Raw genomic sequence first — 21,549 nt, 5'->3', positions numbered from 1 at the left:
GCCTCCATTTCTCTATCAGAGATTCCTTTGTGTGTAGCCCCACTCCTCGGGGTTGCGGACATCACTACTTCGGAGATTTGATTCAGGCTTCCCCTCTCCACAGGACAGCCTACGGCATCACACTAGAGCCTCTTTCACTTCGCAGCCCCGCCTCTCAGGACAGTCTCTGCTGCATCCCTCCAGAAGTTCCTGTCACCTGCTCCTCGGGGCCTGCCTAGCGCTTCCCTGTTGGAGGTTCCTGCTCTGGTACTTGCATCTCCAGTTCTGCCTGAACACTGTGGGGTTCCCCTCCGAACTGTGTCTCTACCCCGCTCCTCGGGATCCCCCACAGTACTCTGTCTACAAGCTCCTGCGATCATGTGGCTGTGACACAGGTCGCTCTATTCCTCTACCACTACTACTATCTCCTGCTGCAGCTGATCTCACCTCCCAACAGTGAGGACCTGTGGGGTTCCTCCCCACAGGTGGTATCAACCTTCACCTTGGGCCAAGGGTCCACGAAACCTTCACATCCTAACAGGGACTATGGAATTTTGTGTTTCTCATAAATTGCAGTCCCTCGTTATAAGCTTTGAAGCAGAAAAGGCATTTGATTGGGTGGACTAGGTCTTCCTCTTCAACATTTTGGGTTCTCTGAATCATCCTTCCTTAGTATCTGTTTAGTTAATGATGTATTTTCTAAGAATATCTTGTTACAACAGAGTACCAGGCAAGGTTATCTTCTTTTGCCACTTTTGTTTTTGCTAATATTGGAACCCTTCTTGCATCACGTTAAACTGAATCCTCAGATTTCAGGGAACTCTTTGATTGGGACATAATTTAAGTTAGCAGCTTTCACACACAATATTTTGGTTCATATCACCAATCCAGCACATTCTCTTCAGATGTTGTTAGAAGAATTCTTCGAGTATGGTAGGGTTACCAGACTAACAATTAATAGGAATGTCTGAGCTATGTCACTAATTAGATCAAAGTGGATTTCCTTTAAAGTAAATTGGGGAGCCTCAAGTATTTAGATATCAATTTTACCAGTGGATTTTAGCTACTTTGCAAAGGAGCAATGTATCTCATTTACTTGCTTCGTCGATGAACTGGGCTAAATTCCCTATTTCGTTAATGGGACGGGCCTACCTATTTCGTATGGTGAAATTTCCTAAGTGGCTGTATGCATTTCAGATGCTACCTATATTTCTTTTGAGGCCATTATCAGAGACTTGTTATGGTCAGGTAAGAGAGCTCACATCCAGCATGCCTGACCGCGACAATGTTCCAGTCAGTCTGACTTATCTTTGGCAGACTCATTTGTCTCAAATTTCCCTATCCATATAGGAGTTATGGCTTGTTTAAACCCATTCTGAGAAAATGGAAGTGGCTCAGTGGTAAACTGGGTTTGAGCAATGGGGAGGTCAATATTCAAAAGCAGTTATCCAGCTAAATGAAGATTTGGACAATTATCCGGCCAAATTTTAACCAGCTAATAAAATAGCCAGCTAAGTTAGGGGCATTCCAAGATCATAACTAGGAGGAGTTGAGTTAGCCAGCTAAGTCTAGTCAGGCCAAAGAGATGGATAAAGTTAGCCAGCTATATTCAATAGTGCGACTGTACCACTGAATATACCTGCAAAGTTTGCCAGGTAAGTTTATTCAGCTAACTTTGCTATCCGGACAGGGACTGAATATGGACCTCTGGTTTTCTACCTGGCTGTCACGGTTCTACCGGTCCCGTCCCTGAAAGAGCCTTCCTGGCCACTTGCAGATTCAATTAGAAGTTCTCTATAATGTCATACAGTTCAAAAGTCTGGCGCCATGGGCCTAACTGCCACCTCCCACAGTATCTCTAGGGATATTTTCCTTGTCCCTTAGATACAACCACCCGCTGGCAGTCTCTCAAATAATATCTTTAAGTAGGCACATCCGGATAGTCAAACAGTTTGTATCTCCCAGCTCACCTTCCTGTCCCGGCCCACTTTCCTGGAAGACACGCCAGCCATCCGTCTTCCATCTACGCAGGTGCACCAAAGTTCCAGTCTTGCAGAGCAAAAGGTAGCATGGTCCTTCTCCTTCAGTCCCCGGCAGGAGACTGAGACTGCTCTACTAGGGAGTCCTTTTTATCCTGTGGAAACTCCTCCTCCACTCGTAGGCGATTGGCTTTGGAAAGGCTCCTCCTCAATTTGGCCCTCCCCTTGAAGCCAAGGATTGGTTTCCAGAGCTCCACCCTTAACCTCCCACACCTGTGGTTCCTCTGCCCTTGTAACATCCGGGGGAAGGAACCAGGGGATATCTCTAGCTTGGTGTTGCCTTGTTTTCCTTCCCCCCTTCTCTTGAATCTTTGGTTCCGGGGTTTTTAACTGGCCTCTCAGGCTTGGGACATAGACCCCATCACACTGTCACTGAAGAACAATAAAGAGTTTTACCTCGTATGTATAGCGGAGTATTTAAGACTTGGAATTCATTCAGTTTTCCAATTACTTGACAAAGATAAATCTATGTTAAACTTCTTGGCATCCAAAGGCAAGTATAACATTGACCTTAAGCATTTTTATGCATATCTTCAGGCACAGCATTATATCCAGTCATTGAACAGTAATGCTTTGTGGCAACACGTACCTGGAACTGTTGGGAGGTTAGTAGATGTGACGGGAAGAGAAACACATATTGTTTCAATTTCTTATAAGGCTTTACTGCAATTGGACAAGTCATGTCAAGTTACACATATTATTGATAAATGGTCGCATGAATTAGGAATACATTTCACCTCTGAGCAATATCAATCTTGTTTTAAAAGAATTAAACAGGTATGCAAATTTAAGAGAATTATAGAACAAATTCTTAATGAGATTTCATTTTTCACAAAGATGAGCATTTTGGTTGAAGTTATAATCCTCAGATCGTAAAGTGTGGTCAGGATTGGTTCCTTGGGTCATATGTCCTGGGACATTGGTACAGCTCTTTGGGTAAAATATTTGGGTTCTATTTTGAACTTTTTCTTACCATTACAGCCAGAGGCCATTCTTTTTGAGGATTTTTTTCATTTGGACGTGGGCAATAAACACCAGGCATTGTGGCTTCGAAAGGCTTGGCTGGTTGCAAAAGCTTTGCTCCTGCAACATTGGAGGTTGGTGGATGCTCCGTCTTTGATGAAATGGAGAAATGCTCTACATTAGCTGATGGTCCTGGAAAAATAGGTTTGCAAGGGTGGCGACTTTCAGTAGAAGAGTTCCTTCTGAATACTTGGTCACTGTATTTCCAATCCTTGTGTTTGGCTATGTGAAACCTTGGATGTCTCTGTCTGGCTATAGGTTATGCTTTAAGTGAAGACCAGGCTGGGGGGGGGGGGGGGGCGGGGGAGTAGACCAGGTTTGGTCAAATATTGATTGTTGTTTATTATATATTGCTTATTGTGGAAATATTAATAAAAATATATATTTTTTTAAAACAACTTTTTATTGACTTTGTACAATATACAACCATCAACACCTCAACAAAGTTTCCAATGTTTTCTGTATTTTACTCTACCCTGCTCCTTCCCACCCCTCCCCAATTCCTTCCATACATTGTAAAACAAGACAATGGAAGTAACAGGAAAAAGAAAGAAAAATAAACCAGGATGAATGATTTGAACACATTAAACAAGTAAGGCAAGTAAATGCTGGTTGGGTTCCTCATATATAATCCAACAGTGAACATGTAGTTAAGAAATCTGCAGACAGCTTTACATCCTTCTCACATCAGAATCTAAAGACAATTAAAAAAAAAAGGTTTTGGCTGTGTTTTCTATATTCCATAATCATCAAATCCAACAATTGGGACACCCCATCTCAAGATCAGGAGGGGGCGAATCTAACCATTTTAGAAGGATCCTTCTCAATTCCTTTCAATGGGAGACAGGATGAACAATGCAAAACCACCATCTAAAGAAACTGGTTCTTTATGCCATCCAGTCAGACAATTGGTAACGTATGAACATTCCCACAGACAGTGGACTAGAGTGGCAGCTGCCTTAGAGCACTTTCTACATTGGTCTGAGTCAGTTATGCTCATGCATGTCGCTCGTACTGGGGAAATGATTATTCTATGCAGAATGTGAAACTGTAATTTTGGTAATAACACATTTTCTGTAGAATTATAAATGAAGGCCCCATATGTCCTCCATCCAAGTCTATTTTTAAATCATTTCTCCAGACAGCTGCCAATGTGTCTAGCAGAGTATGATCATCTAAATTATGTATTTGTATAACGTAGATAGAGAACGTCTATGTTTGTAACACATCCGCACATAAGCATTAAAAGCAGGGGAGACCAAAGGCAGTTTCCTCTTTCTTAGTTTAGATGTAATATAACTGTGAATTTGCAAATAAAAAAAGTAGTCACATGCCTTGAAGCTCATGGTCTGTTGAATATGTGCAAAATCAGGTATCTGTAATGTCTCTTTATTCAAAAACCTACCTAAGGGCCTCATTTTCTAAAGTATCGCAGGCCTGCGATACTTTAGAAAATTACACTAATGGGGGGCGGGGGGTCAACACAGGGGGGGGGGGGGGCGGTCCTGCGCTAGCTGGGGGCAATCGCACCGCCGCGGTGCGATCGCTGCCGGTTTTGCACCCAATAGCACCACCGTGAAAGGTGGTGCTATTGGGCATGAAATAGAACGCGAAAAGGCCCTTACCTTTTCGCTGTCCGCGTCGTCGTCGCAGAGTCGGCCCCGGTGACGCCCCGACTCCTCCTCTTCTGGGGCCGACTCCGCCCCTATGTAGGTAGCGCAGGCGTGCACTATCTTCCTGCGATAGCCTTGGAAAATAAGGCCCTAAGACAGCTGCAGAATCTGCGATCCCCAGTCATGAGAAGTAGCACCCCCATACCTAGAGAAAAACCAAGATTACCAACCAAGGGTAGGTGAAGAGAAAAACTAGTAGATAAGCTCAATCTGTCCCGAAGCCTCCTTCAAGTATCCCACATAGTGTGTAAAAGACCCCATCCCGACAATCCATGTGGAATCTCCTCTCTTTGTGCATGTTGCAAAAAACTTGAAATCAAGAGGAGTATAACATCCCTGTTCGATAAAAAAAATCTATATAATCGCTATTGCCCAGCAGCCAATCACCCAAACTCTCATATTGCTAGCTAAATTATAAAAGCAAAAATTAGGAAATCCCAGACTCCCTTCCCCTCTAGACAATCTCAGTTTTGATAAAGATAATCTAGCCTTTTCCCCATGCCATAAAAATGTACTGCACATGGTATCTAATGTCTTAAAATCAACCCTAGACCATTGAAAGGGGAGCATTTTCATGAGATAAAGTACTTTAGGCAATAATACCATCTTAATGAGCAACACTCAACCTTGCAGGGAGAGCAGGAAACCCATCCAACTATTAATAGATTTCTGAAATTGCTTAAGCAATGGAGGAGTATTAGAAGACTATCATGTTTTGGGATCTCTATGCATTTGGATACCTAGATATCTCAGGGTACTCATTCTCCACTGAAAGGGAAAATCAAGTCAACCCAATGCCAAAGTGTTCAGAATAGCTATAGCCTTGGTTTTGTCTAAATTAAGCTTAAAACTCGATATTAATCCATAGGGGTAGATTTTCAAACCGCGCGAATTGGCGTACTTTTGCTGGCGCATCAGGCGCAAGCAAAAGTACGCGGGATTTTAGTAGATACGCGCGTAGCCGCTAAAATCCTGGATCGGCGCGCGCAAGGCTATCGATTCCGTATAGCTGGCGCGCGCCGAGCCGCGCAGCCTACCCCCGTTCCCTCCGAGGCCGCTCCGAAATCGGAGCGGTCTCGGAGGGAACTTTCTTTTGCCCTCCCCTCACCTTCCCCTCCCTTCCCCTACCTAACCCACCCGCCCGGCCCTGTCTAAACCCCCCCTTACCTTTGTCGGGGGATTTACGCCTCTCGGAGGGAGACGTAAATCCCCGCACGCCAGCGGGCCGCTTGCGCGCCGGGATGCGATCTGGGGGCGGGTACGGAGGGCGCGGCCACGCCCCGGGCCACCCCGGGCCCGCCCCCGAAACGCCCCGAAAACGCCGCGTGGATCGGTCCCGCCCCCCAACCCGCCCCCAACACGCCCCCCTCGGAAATCCCCGGGACTTACGCGAGTCCCGGGGTCTGCGCGCGCCGGTAGGCCTATTGAACATAGGCGCACCGGTGCGCAGGGCCCTGCTCGCCTAAATCTGCCTGGATTTAGGCGGATTTAGGCGAGCAGGGCTCTGAAAATCCGCCCCATAATGTTCAATGTTCCATCTCTGCAAGACCTTGGGAAGAGAAGTAAGGGCCTGTGAAAGTAATAATAAAATATCATCAGCAAATAAAAGAGTTTTTACCACACCTCTACCCATCAGAATACCATGATTCCCTGCATGAGAATTCATCAAATAAACTAAGGATTCCAGGGATAAAATAAAGAGCAGGGGAGACAACGGGCATCCTTGTCTAGTTCCCCTTGTAAGAGGAAAACTAGCTGAGAGATGTCCATTGGTTGATTCTAGCTGCTGAAACCATACTTGTTACGCCTGTCGGTCGCAGACCTCCTACGCTGCCTTCCTGCCCTCCCCGGGGCTGCTCGCTGCTAGGGCTTGTCTGCAACTCCATGTTCCGCGGGACCCTCCTCGGCGGCATGGACACCGCAGCTCCCTGCTCCAGAGCTGGGCCCTCCTAGGAGTGCGCACACCTCACAGGCCCCGCCTATGAAACCTCTTCAGCGGGAACCTCGGGGCGTCCCACTGTGATGATGTCATCGACCTTCCTCTTTTAAGCGCCACCATTGACTCAACGTATTGACTTGGCAACAAGTTCCATCCTTGGACTCAGCTGCTGCGAACTCTCCAGTCCTCGTCTGCTGTCTTCCACAGACCCTGTCTGGCACCCGCTCCTCGGGGATCAGTGTGCGTTACCAGGGGACTTATTCCCCTGGCCTACCCCGCTTCTCAGGCTGGCCCACGCCTCTTGGGCTCCATTCCGTTTAACTCCAGCTTCAAAGTCTCCTCTGGATTCGCAGTTCTGTGAGTTCCTCATCGGGCCTCCTTGCTCCTTGGGACTGTGCCCGCATCTACGCTATAGACTGGCAGCACCTGCCCACTCCTCGGGCTGCGCTTACCCTTTACTCAACATACTCCTGCCCTGCTCCTTGGGGTTGGATCCCTGCCTGTACCAGCTCGTCTCCTGTCCCGATCCTCGGGTCAGTTCCAGCTTTATCTCTGGCTACACCTCCGCTCTCCGGGGTTCTGCCATACTCAGCTGCCTGGGCCAGAACCGGACTGCCTCACCCTGTGGATGGTCTGCGCTCCTGGTCTCTTCCACTATGCTGCAGCTGCGCCCCCTTGGGGCCGACCTTTCGGAACCTCCTCCTGCATTCCACCCTATGGGGGGTAGCTACGGGACCTTGGTTCTTTCCATCATTGGCCAAGAACTTCCAGCTGTGCCGATACCCTGTCTCCCGATGGCACGGACCTGTGGGGCTCCTCCCCACAAGCAGTAACAACTCGCGCCTTGAGCCAAGGGTCCACCAACCCACAGATCATAATACTTGGGTAACAATGCCCTCAAATATCCCCAGGAGACTCGATCAAATGCCTTTTCGGCATCACAATTGACCAAGAGGGGATCTCGTACTTTCAACTGATGACATCTTCAATGCTGAGTATACTTTGCAAATATTCCTAGAGGATCTCCTTCCCCATACAAACCCCACTTGGTCTTTGGTTATCAAAGAGGGAATAACATATTTCAATCTATTAGCTAATGTCTTAGCATACAACTTGATATCAATATTCAAAAGAGAAATAGGGCTATAACTGGCCAGATAGCAAGGATCTTTTCCCCTCTTATGAATCATTGTAATAATTGCCTTTCCCATTGTGGAAGGTAAAGGAAAACAAATGGGCAAATAATTAAATAATGCACATAGATCATTTGCTATAGGATCTGCTAAATTTTTGAAAAAGCTTGCATCTAAACCATCCAGACCTGGGGCCTTAAAATCGGATAACTTAGCTATAGTTACAATTTGTAAACCGTTGTGATGGCTCTTCTTAATGACGGTATAGAAAATTTGATAAATAAATAAATACAACCCTGCGAACTTCAGACACAGAGATAGGTTCATTCAACTTTTTAGCTGTCTGTACAGATATGTTCGGTAACTGAATGTCTTTTAAAACTCCTTGCATCGACCCGTCTCTGTGCCATCACCTGTGTAAAGGTTGACATAAAAGTCCCTGAACACCCTGCCAATATCTTTACTCTGTGTCCACAGTTTCCTATCTTTATCATAAGAGGAAATGAAATTGAATGACCTTTGACCACATCAAGATTAGCCAAGAGTTTGCCTGTTTTATTGCCATATAAATGTAATTTATGTTTAAAAAAAAAAGTGTACGGCTGGCCTTAGTGTTTAAAAGGTCATTCAAAGATTGTTGAACTCTCTTTATTGAGCATCAGCTTCCTGGGAATTAATGAGCAGCCAAGTTCTTTTAAGGTTCTGCATTTCTTTCCCCAATTTCAAAATATCCTGATTCAAAGTCTTTTCTTATGAGCCATATAACCTTTTTATTTCTCCCCAAAGAACTGCTTTTGCCATCTCTCAAAATAACAAAGGATTGGATCTGTGTTCAACATTACATTCTGCATAAATGTTCCATTTTTCTTCTAGGAACTGTGGAAAAATGACTTATCTTGATAAAGAAATAAGGGCATCCTCCAGACATTGGTCCGATTATCTGACGGACTCAGGTCCAGATCACCAACTACTGGGCCATGATCTGAAATCAGTAAATCTTACTCAATTTGGAAAATAAATCTTCTGAAACATCAAATAATCAGTATGTGATGTGTCTGATTAGTATGAGCTCTTGCTTGGTGAGTAAAATCTATGGTTGAGGGATGGATTGCTCGCCAGATATCGACAAGTTTTAGATTGGAGCAAAAAACCTCCACCCTCTATACTTGCCCAATCCTCCTTTGGAGCAGCTAGGGATTCTATCCAGCAGCGGGTCTACAAGACAATTTAAGTCACCTCCAAAAATAATTGGATATGTCCCTAGAGAGGATATTTTAGATATTAAAGTTACAAAAAAAGAGTGGGTGAAAGAGTTAGGTGCATAAACAGATACTAAAATTACTTTATGACCTTGAAGTTCCCACAAAACAATTATGAATCTACCTTGGGATCTACAATAGATTAAATCAATTTGAAGGAGGTATTTCTATGAATTATAATTGCAATCCCTCTACTTTTTGTAATGGCCATAGCTGAAAAGACCTGAGCCAGCCAATGCTTCTTCAGCTTCTGATGCTCTTTTTCAGACGGGTTTCCTGCAGCAGGCAAATATTAGTCTTTAGATGTTTCAAATGTCTAAGGGCTTGCTCACGTCTGATGGGTGTGCCTAAGCCCAGTACATTATATGTGGTAATATTAAGCATCTAAATGAACCAAAGTGAAAAGACAAGAAAGTAACCTGGTATTTCCTAAGAGAACCATTCGTCCCATATCAAGCAATAATTCTCAAATTAATATAAAATAACCCCATATGTAAAATTCAATTTGCACCACTATATAAGCACACAAAGACCCCACCAGCATGCAAAGAGAAAAAAAATAAACCCCCAATTCTGCCATATTTCCAATTTTGTGAACACCCAAACCCCATATTCCCTCCCTTTAGTCCCTTCAAGACCCAGTTCTCAACTCCCATCACCAAAATAGCAAGTGACTCAGAAACCTCTGAACAGTGGAATACAATGGCATGTACGTGTGCCATCCCCACCCATAGAATGTAGCATAATACAGTAATAATAATAAATAAACAAAAGGCACCACTTCTTAAGTGTTTAACGTGGCTCAATTAATTAAAAAAAATCCAAGGGATATACTATTTTATATGTAAGCGAATAACAAAAGTTTTTAAAGATGCCGCATCAGCAAATCTGTCGACATGTTCTACCCTTCAGAGTAGAACTGTCCGGTCTTCTAATCATCTGCGGCTCTTAGTGGCTGTATAGCCTGTAAATAGTTGGTGGCTGGATAGCCTGTAAATCAGAAAAGTAACAGAGTAAATATCTTGTGTACTCCGTCCAAAACGGCAATGAAGCTGTTTAGCACAGTTCTGTTGCAGGAAGAACAGCGATGGATCCATCTATTGAACACAGTGCAACCCACTGGTCTCAATTCTGCTTTGGAACTACAAGTTTTCCTGGAATAAACATTGAAGAATCACCTACTGCAGTTTTGTTGACGTGGTCGCCATGCCAACGATGCATTTATGATGTCATCACGTTGGATTTTCTGCGGGCTATTTAATTTTCACAACCTGGTTGGAGCGGCCTCTGTCCCGCTTTTGAGATGAATCATCGTGAGACCCGGCGTCCGCAAGAAAGAGGTTGGCTCGTCTACAACATTAAAGCTAAGTGATGATTTCTTCTCGTTTTCATGTCTGATTCTGGCACTTTAATGTTTGTTCCTTAGGTAATTTACCCCTGACGAAGCTGCAATCCAGCAGCGAAACACCGGCCGTTGTCGGGTTGAAAGACACGGGTTGAAAGATACACTGTACAGTCGGGGCAGATGGATTAACCATTTAAATATTGCTACAGGCTATTGAGCCGTGACACATCAATATAAAAAATACAAATTTGTAAGCCTTACAGCTAACTTGACTGAACAGTCGGGACAGACGGAATTGTCACAGGCTTGTAAGCCGTGACATTTGGTTTACAAGCTTCATTGCCGTTTTGGACAGAGTACACAAGATCTTTACTCTGTTACTTTTCTGATTTACAGTCTATCCAGCCGCCAACTATTTACAGGCTATACAGCCGCTAAGAGCCGCAGATGATTAGAAGACCGGACGGTTCTACTCTGAAGGGTAGAACATGTCGACAGACTTGCTGATGCGGCATCTTTAAAAACTTTTGTTATTCGCTTACATATAAAATAGTATAACCCTTGGATTTTTTGAAATTAATTTAGCCACGTTAAACACTTAAGAAGTGGTGCCTTTTGTTTATTTATTTTGACTCACAGGACCCATCGAGTGCTCTTTTTGCGATTTTGCATAATACAGTAACCCATAAAAATTCAGCAAAGCCTCTGGCACCATAAAATGTACTTAAGAAGATATCTCAACTGTGAACTTATATTGAAGAAGCACAGACTATAGCAGCACAAATAAATCAAATACTGTGAGTCTGCACCACATAATGGATATCAACAACCAAGTCCATAATTGCAATGTCAAAAACAAAAAACAGTAATTTCACCTTGAATCATACCATGAGTCAAAAAGAAAAAGAACCCAAAAAACACGCATGAAAAAGGCACAAAAATAAAAAAACAGTCACAACTAGATCAGTCAATATATCTCAAAAATACTATAAGACCATCAGCAGGCAAAGTAAAAAGTTAAAAGTAAAAGGATGACGATCACCTGAAAAGCTCCTTAAAGGGAAAAGCAATTGTCATCTGCGTCATTGCTTACTATCAGCAGTGCAGATACAGGTGAGCAACACGACCATAAGGGCCTACACTTGAGAAAGAAAAAAACAAAAAACTAACCCAGTCACTTCATGCAGAGTCTGAAGATGAACTAGACAAAGCTTCCACATGGCACTTGACATCAGTCGCAGATTCAAATAGCTTCATCTTCCCAGCATTCTAGATCCTCAAGCGAGCTGGGTATTGTAGAGTGAAATGGGTATCTCTTTTGACCAACTCTGAACATACTACATGAAATTCCTTGCATTTGGCGACTACGTTTGCTGATAAATAAGTCTTGAAAAATAAGTAATGGGTGAAATTTAAAAGTCCCGTGCGTGGCAAAGTCAGGAGATACGTGCGTGACTTGGCCTGGTGCGCGCCCAGTGCGGGTATGCACATATCTCCCAGTACGTGCATAAACATTTTTCTCACCTAAAGAGGAGGGGCATGGGTGGGCCGTGTCTGTAGCATGAATCCAGCAAGCACACTCCGGGGTCCCCTACCGCGTAACTTTACTTCTGCTATGGACGACATGTAAATCATGTAACAAAATAAATGTGCTAGTTAGCAAGGTTTTAATGGTCGGGGGTAATAGCGTAAAAGAGAGGCAAATTAGCTAGGGAGTTTAGGAAATCCTCTCCTTTACTGGGGCGAACTGGGAAAAGGCCTATTGCATCACCACGCATACCTACTAAAATTCCCCCTTAAATTTTTCTTCAAACTTTTTACCCTCATGTAAAAGATTCCAACATTTGCAGTATGCCTGCAATATCTGAAGCTTATGGACATAATTTAAGAATTTGGCCATGACCACTCGAGGTTGGTTGCATCATTTTGTTTCACTCCCATTCTATGTACTCTTTCAATCACTAGAGGACCAATTGGCTCCGGGAGGTCAAGCTCTCTAGGAAGCCAGTTTTCTAGCAAGTCTGGTAACTTTCGATCTGAAACTGTTTCACTGATTCCTACCAATCTCAGATTATTCCAGCATGACCTATTTTCCAGGTCGTCTATTTTGTCGCTGAAGTCATTCATTTGTTTCTTCAAGGCAATCACTTTTCTCTGTAATGCAAGTGTGTCATCTTCTAATGAGGAAATTCTGCCCTCTGTGGCAGACGTGCGATTCCCTACTTCCAATATCGTGGACTTAAGTTCTTCAATATTGTTGTTGATTTCTGCAAGCCGGCTTCCTAATGCCGCAACCACCGCTTCAGTTATTGACGTCATTTGTTCTTGTAAAGGCCTCATAGTATCACCCGCATTCACCGCCATTTTGTTGATAGTTGACCCACTATTTTCCTTCTCTTTGCGGGCTATGTGAGTTGACCATAACTGAGGCAAAATCACCGTTGTCTTGCTCATAAGGTAAGTTAGGATATTTGTGGAAAAGAAAAAAAAATCTGATGGTAAGTAAAAGGCAAGATAAACAGATTTAAGTAGGTTCGGCACCCAGAGCTCTCTCAGCACATGTCCGTTCGGCTCATCACATCACGTGATATCCCTCTAAAAAGATATAATTACAAAAAAAAAAAACCTGAGTCCAGGGAAGAGTCCCGGTTACGATGGATTCACCATTACCTTCTATAAGTGATATGCACTTACACTTGCTCCTAAATTAGCAGATATCTTTGATGAATTGCTAGTAGGGGTTCCATTGCCAGGATCTATGAGATGCCACACGCAACTATTGTGGTACTCCCTAAGGGGGGAAAAGACCCAATGGTCTGCTCTTTTTATTTTCATTACTTAACGATAATATTAAGATTTTGGCATGTTATAAAATCCAGGGTCAGCGCGCAAGGAGATGCACAATTGTGCACCTTGAGTGTGCCGAGCCGCGCTGCCTTCCTCCGTTTCCTCCCAGGCCGCTCTGAAATCGGAGCGGCCTGGAAGGGAACTTCCCTTCCCCTAACCTAACCTTCTCCCCCCCCAGCCCTACTCTAACCCCCACAAAATGTTTATCTTACCTTTTCGCCTGCCTCTAGGCAGGCGCAAGTTGCGCGCGCCGGCAGCCTGATGGCACGCGATCCTCCAACAGAGCAGCAATGGCCGCGCTGTCGGAGGCCTCTGGCCCCGCCCCCACCCCCAGACCGCCCCACCCCTTTTTGCAAGCCCCGGGACTTACATGCATCCCGGGGCTTTACGCGCGTTGCCGGGCCTTTTGAAAATAGGCCCGGCATGCGTAACCCTTTTAAAATCTAATACACCCTGATCAGATAGGTTTTCAAACTGGTAGGCAAGGTGCTGACAAGTTTGACAACGTGAGGACTATTAATCTTGTCCATATTGTTAAAGAGCAACCCATAGATACAATTCTCATGACCCCCGATGTAGAGAAGGTGGTTGACTGTGTAGAGTGGAACTACCTATTCTACATATTAGCTAGATTTGAGTTTAGGGGGTCATTTTATAACTTGGATTAAGTGTGTGTATTCTCACTCAGAGGCACAAGTTTGGTTCAATGGTCATGTTTTAGAGTCCTTTTCTTTGAAAAGAGACACTAGGCAGGGCTGTCTGCTTTTTTTGCTTCTTTTTGTACTAGCTTTTGAACCTCTAGCAGCTAAAATTAGGGCAAATAAAGAAATCAAAGGATTTTGTATAAAGTCAGCAATTGAACATAAACTAGCACTATTTGCAGATGACATCTTATTATATGTTTGTGAACAATGTTCTACGCTGCATGCCATTAGGAGCATGATTGAGAGGTTTGGCACATTTCCAGGTTATAAAATTAATGTATCTAAGATGGAAATTTTAGAGCTGAACATTAGGGAAGAGGTTAGAGATGATTTACTTAAAAATTACCCCTTTAAGTGGTCGCAGGATTTCATTAGGTATTTGGGAATTAATATCTTTAGTGATCTGGATCGTTTATATTCTCTGAATTTTGCACCTCTCTTGAGAAAACTAAAGGAGGACTTAGGAGTATAGTATTCATCTTCTGTCTCTTGGCTGGGTAGAGTTGCCTCTATTAAAATGAATATATTGCTGAGGGTACTATTTTCTTTTGGAAATGCTCCCCATTAAAATTCCAGATACTTTCTTCTCTGCCTTGAGTGTAATGATATTTAAATTTATATGGCAAGGGAAGAAGCAGACACTATCTCGGAAAGTGTTATTGGTGCCCACAGGCTCAGGGGGTCTGGGTCTCCCAGATTATAGGCTATATCAAAAAGCGATACATTTGAAAAGCATAATTGTTTAGCATATTTGCTCAGAAGGAAATCCTTGGGCCAAACTGGAGAAAGACCGAGTTGTTGATCGGAGGTGGCAATTATCTCCTTGGGTATTATTTAAGGGCTTCATTCACAGTAGATGGAAGCACCCGTTTATTGGCCCTATTTTGGATACTTGGACTAAGGTGCTTGTTAATCAGATTTCATCAATTCTTTCACCAATGTCTCCTCTCTGGGATAATCCAGATTTTCCGCAGCAATTCAGCACACAAATCTTTTTCAGGTAAAGGAAAATGAAGTTGGAAGGGTATTCTTGGGAGGCAGATACCTAATTCGAGTTGAGAAAAAATGTTCACCATATTAAAAAGTAAATCCATATAAGTGTCACTACACAGGAAAATCGGTACAAATCCTGCATGAATGGTATCAAACCACAGATTAATTTTTAAAAAAGGGTCTGCGTCATGATAACTGTTAGGGCAATGAAAGGAAAGGGATGTCTTTTACCATATTTGGAGGACATACCTTAAAATCTTTCATGGATGAGGTATTAATCTGCCCTTAGATCCAGTTGTTATACTCTTAGGTGAACCATTGGGTTTTTTTCCTCCGGTTAGGAAGGGGAGTATTAGTCTGGCTAATTGTTTGTTAGTCACAGCTAGACAAAATGTTGCTTGCCACTGGAGATTGGCTTCTACCCCTTCCATGGTTGAATGGTTGCATCTTCTTTGGCAAGAGTAAACAATAGAATTCATCACCTTTCCATTCTGGGATTTATACTCAAATGTGCCCAAAATATGAGAGCCTTTTCATTCCAAAATTACAACTTTGCTACTAAAGAGTAGTTTAATTGAACTGTGTGTGGTTTGGAGCATTAGGGAAGCACCTTTCATGAGTTTTCTGGAGCTCATCTCTGCATTGATATTCAGATTGCAAATGGATGGTGCAATCTGTTCTCTTAGATGTTGGTCTTTTTAGTCAGATGTAATACGTTGAGCTCTGTATCGATTATATTGACTTATTTGTTTTTCTTTACCATCTGACATTGTAATGCTTTTTATTCAATAAAAATAATTTTAAAAAAAGGAACGCTTCTTTTCCTCTCAGAAACAAAATGGCCACCGAGGCTATAGTAGATAGAAGTCACTGAAATTTGGAATTTTGTTCAAGTTGGCCCTGAAGTAGCTACAGTTTCAGTGAAATATAACCCACATCGGCACTTTGTTAGATTGAAAATGTAATATATGAACAATATAGAACTTAAATTAAAAGATTTTTTTTTCCTCTAATGATGGCAGCTGAAGTCCATGTTTAGAGCACCAAAAGAAGTGTGATCTTAGTGTGGGCTGTCTGAGGTTTAATCTTTCTTGTATATTGGTATATAGTGCTAATGGGGAGATTTTGTTAAAGACAAAAAAAAAGTAGCACCATTGTTCTGTGCCATCTAGTGACTGAACCAGATAGTGCAGCATGCTGGTGCCAAAGGATAGTGACGCCTAGTGGCCACAAAGTATAACACACTGCTTGTCACTGTGCTACGGGCATATCTAATGGTTCAGACTCTTAATGCAGCCTATGCTATGTTTACAGTGTGTAAGTAAACAGCTATTCCATTCACTAACATTGCTCAGACTCAACATTTTATAAATAAATGTTAATGTTTATTTTTACCTAATGTATGGCACTGAGTGATCTTCAGACAAGCCATCTACCTGAACTTGTAGGGCCTCAGAAGGTGGTGTACTTAAGAGTACAGCGCCCCCTGTACTCTTGCTGGGAAGGAGTGAGAGGGGCGGAGGCATCGTTGGTGTTATTTAAGAAAAGTCAACAAGGGACAGACATCAAAATGAGCCACAGAGTCCAACCAAGGACCTGTGGTGGGACTGGAAGGGAGCGTGATAAATTAAGGCCGGAGTGCTACAGGGCACAAATATATTTATGAAAGCATTGCAGCCTCTACAGCTTCCCAATACAGACTGCTGCCTTGGAGTCTGTGACAATGTCCGAGAATTGCCAGTGGCCACCCAGGACTGGACTGCTGGCCTGCGCATTACTTTTTGGCCTGTTGCAGGCTGAGCGTTCCAGTCAATACTCTCTGTGACTTATGAAAGGTTTCATGGCACGGATGCTGGCGTGAAGCCAAGCTCTGCCTTGTCCGTGAATTTCTCTGAAGGCCCTTGAATTAAGTCTTTTTCTAAAGTTGCAGACATTTCACTGTACAGGCCCACAGCCTCTGACAGAACTCCGCTTATTGAGTGAAATGAGGAAAAAGGAATTTTGATCTTCCATTTAAGCTAAAATGGTCACAGATGTTATCCCAGGCTCTTTTTTTTTTTTTTATTGTTATTGTTAAGTTATTAAATTAAGAGTCTCAAATTGGAACATGTTCCCACCAGCATGGACTGAGATAATGTTGCAGTTCCTGGCTGGAGGAGGGCAGGCACTCCCGACATTCGCATTTTCCTGTTCGTTGCAGCCTCTGACCTTCTTCTCCTCCTCTATCAGCGAAGCCCTTCTGGTGGATTGCTCTTTTTCTCAGGCATGGATAGGGAGATGAGTTTTTCTTTAATAATCTCCATCTCTTTTATTTGCTTTCCGTATGTGATTGTATTTGAGTGGCAAGTCATTACACTAAGGATTCTAACTCAAACACGTTTGTAAGTCGGGGTAAATGTGTTATAGCATCCCAGGACTCATTTCTTAGCGCAGGATGTACTGTTTGAAAGCACAGAAGCCCTGTGGATGCATTAGGTTTTATTTAAATGTAAATATGTGTGGTATTAGATCGGTGTTTTAAGTTTGCCAATGTAAATCCCTATCAGTGATGGGCAAAAATCTTGTTATCTTACCTTAGGATCCCAAAAATGCCGCCCATTATCTTGGAATTTGCAATTGGGCAGTTTAATGGGTCACAACTCAAGAATCTACAGAAAAATGGTGTACTAGCCACAGGGAAAATAAGAAGGTGTCTACAGCCTGGGGCTGAGAAATATTACCCTACGAAGAGACCCAATCCAAAAAGGTGAAGGGTTTCCAGTTTGTTTATTTCATATAATTTGTACAAACAGCAAATTCCATGCGTTATTACAAACACCCAACATAGAGCTATGTCAACTCAAAAGCATATTACACGGACTCTCTTCCTCCAGCTGTGCCACATCTGTAGAGATGATGCACATGGTGAATGGAGCAACTATTAATTTTAAACACCGCAACAATTTATAGTTAATCAGCACTGACTCTTTCCCATCAAATGTGCTGTCCAGACATGAAAGCAAGATGTTACATCTGAGTGTTGAGATCTGCTCTGCATATCCAGGGCTGTCACTGGAAAACGATCAGATATTATAAGGAAGCCTGCGGTGTCTGTGCACGCACACACACGGGTGGAGTCCCTATGGGTACAGTACTTATACCCCATTCTTCATGCAGGTTCAGAATGCTGTTTTCTTTTTCAGCATATCAAGGATCCCAAGGCTGGAACTGATGACAGGCATCCCCCCTAACATGCACAGGGTTAATTTCACAAGACAAGAATTCAGTTTCATGGCTGTGACCCAGTCTACAGCTGGGTAGGAATGAGCTGACATGTGAGGATTAACACACTCAGAGGTCCAATTTTCGTGGAAAATATTGTACATGGATTAGAAAATGCAATCTCAGGCATTGATTTCCTTCCTCTACCAAAACCCATTCCCGGGAATGCTTTGTTCTTCAGAACCCTTCCCGATCACTTTCACAATGCACAGTACGTATGCATTGTGCATACGTATGCAACATTAGACTGTTCGCTCTAGCAATGTACTCAGGTACTTACATCTCAAGGAGCTGCCCAAACACCAAGCTCCCCATTTTCTGCCAGTGGAGTAGAAGATCCTGGCTCCTTCCTGTCTTCGCGGGAGAAGCTTTCCTTTGACTTCCACTCATTTCAAGAACTGGAAACCCAGGCTAGGCCACTGCCCCTCCTTGCTGCTCCTCCCTGACTCCCTGCATAACTACTCAGGTTTTCAATTTCCAAAATTTTTCAAACTCTCCCAGTGCCTTGTGGGAGGCAGTTGTTTTATATTCTCCAGATATGTACATGCCCTTTGGAGGAAGACCCAAATTCTGCATCTACCCCTTGAACTTCTTCTGAAACTTCTTGCCAGCAGATTCCCAATGTTAAAAGACAGAACACACTTCAGGACATCTCTGAACTCTCTTTGAACCCTCCACTGCTGGAAGATTCTCAGTGATAGAACATAGCCACACCCCAAGGCACCACTAGTTCACTTCTAGTGGCCAAGAAGGGGCCACACCTGTATTTAAGTTTACTGTCATTTTTATGGTGCGTTACTGGGCACAATAATTGTAGAAAAAAACAGAAAAATTTACTTTAAAAAAAGTTAAATGTTTACAGTGGCGCGCAAAAAACAAAATTGTATATCTGTGAATTACATTATGGTAATGGACTGACTAACTTTCTAGTTTCCATCTTTTATGTTTAGGGCAGCTTTAAATGTTTCAATTTCAATGGGCCTCCCTCTGTACAGTTTTTATTGGAGTTGTGTTTAGTTTTGTTTGTTGACTATTTTATGTTTAATAACTGTTGGCTTTTAATGGGTTTGTTTTGTTTTTGCTTTGATTGGGGTTAGTGATTTTCTCACTTGTATATTTTAATGATTGCTATATTTTTATTATGAATTTTTGTTTTCAATGATTTGAATTATGCACATTCTGTATCTATTTTGTTGTAGTCAGCTTAAAGTGTTTACAATTCAAGGAGGTTATAAATCTGCTCAGTAAAAAAAAAGATTTAAAAAGTCCTCTTTGAACTGCAAATCTGGGGGTGGGCATTAGGAAATGACAGCGGAAGATGTACAACTATAGAGTTTAAATCACAAAAACAGAAGCAACCACCTCTCAATATTGTCACTCAACTGCCAAACCTCCAAATAAGAGGGAATACTCGGGGGCCTCACTCTCTTTTCTTTATTTCAGATTGCAGATAGGAACCGGTACTCGCTCCTTGAGGGCCCATGGTCCTGAACACTCTGAAGATTCTCTAATGCCTGGAAGCAATCGCAGATACAGACGTTTGTGAGTTACCATCGCTCTCTCAGAGCTTTCCCTGGAACCAGGTACTCGCTCCTCGAGGGCCTAACCCTTTCCAGCTACTGAGCTTCCTCAAGACCTTATGTGAGTTTTGTCATCTAGTTCTGGCTATGAACACAGCATACCTTATCTATTCACTATCTATAATTTCTCTACAGCTCCGCAATCCTGGGATCGCTGTTCCAGTACCTGAGGGACTTCAGCCCTGCCAGGCATATCAGCTCACTACTGCCACCTCTGGTGGTTCTATTATCCTGTCTAATAAAAGAATTATCTGTGTCTGTCTCCGTACCCAAGCCTAGCCGGTGGTCCCTCTCAGGATATCCTCCTGGGGGCGCAGTCATCTGCCATCGGCCCAAGGATCCACCTATCTACATTCCTCTACAGCTGAGTGCCCTCTTCAAGCACTCCGCTGGTAACAGATTGCTACTCCCTTCTCCATCAGGAGTCTTCAGCAACAAATTCATAACAGATTGCTACTCCGCAGTCTAAACCCTAACAGATTGTTTACTACTCCCTCTACAGGAGCTGAGCATATCAGATTGTTAACTCCTCCTTCATAGGAGCTGAAACCTAACACTCACTTGATTACGCTCTTACAACACAAATATATGACGGCCAGTTCTCAGTCGCTGGAGGCACGGACCACCTGTTATTCCATTTGGAACAAATTCTGGATGTCTCTTCCATCTTCCAAGAAAGACCTTATCAATGGACATACAAAATATACCTACACAGCCTCTGCGATGGATTCCTCTTAGCCCTAGATGGAGAAGAAACTTCAGGTCCTGCAAGGAGGGGGGGGGGGGGTGGAAGGAGGGTTGGGGAGTTAAATTGTTGTTAAAGTAACCATTTGAGACATGTCAACTATGCTCATGTAAAACAATATCTTTCCAATAAAGAAAAGAGACCTCCGATTGGAAACGTACACCCCTAATCGCCCTGTTGGCCTGTATTGCTAATAGCAAAGGCTCCATCTGCAATATAAAAAGTAAGGGGGACAAAGGACATCCCTGCTGCGTTCCCCTCCTAATAACAAATGGATCCGATTGCTCTCGATTTGTAAGAATAATAGCCCTAGGGTCCTGGTAAAGTAATTGGACTGCATGATAAAAAAAACCCATCAAAGCCCATCCATCGTAAGATGTAAAACAGATATTCCCACTCCACCCAATCAAAGGCTCTTTCGGCGTCAAAACTTATGGCCAGATAAGGAGTATTGGTGTGTTGGCATATTTCCATTGCAGCTAGTACCCGAATATTAGAGAGAGCGTAACGCTTTCATATAAAACCGACTTGATTATTGCTGATCAAAAAGGGAAGAAAATTTGCCAAACGGTCAGCCATAACCTTGGCTAACAATTTTTGATCAAAGTTGATTAACGAGATCAAGCAATATGACTCAGGAAGCAAGTGATCTTTGCCTGCTTTGGGAATAAGAGTTATATGGGAATGATTCACAATCGGAGGGTAAGTACCAGTGGCAATAAGGTATGAGTACAACAGTGACAATGGAGTAGCCATTTTTTCCATAAGACATTTATAAAATCTGGCAGAGAACCCGTCTAGTCCCGGGGCTTTAAGTCATTTAGATTTGAAAATGATGAGTTTAAATTTCCGTTGCCATGATGGAAGAATTGAAAGCCTCCTTTTGAGAGTCTGTAAGACAAGGGATCTTTAGGGGGGCACAAAAACTAGCACACGCCTCCTCTGCCCACCCTTCGGACCCGTACAACTTAGAGTAATAATCACGAAATATGTGTAAAATAGACTGGGTATTGGTCTCCACCTGACCAG

The sequence above is a fragment of the Rhinatrema bivittatum genome, chromosome 6 (genome assembly GCF_901001135.1).
Source record: "Rhinatrema bivittatum chromosome 6, aRhiBiv1.1, whole genome shotgun sequence".
NCBI lineage: Eukaryota > Metazoa > Chordata > Amphibia > Gymnophiona > Rhinatrematidae > Rhinatrema > Rhinatrema bivittatum.
Note: the sequence above shows the minus strand (reverse complement) of the source record.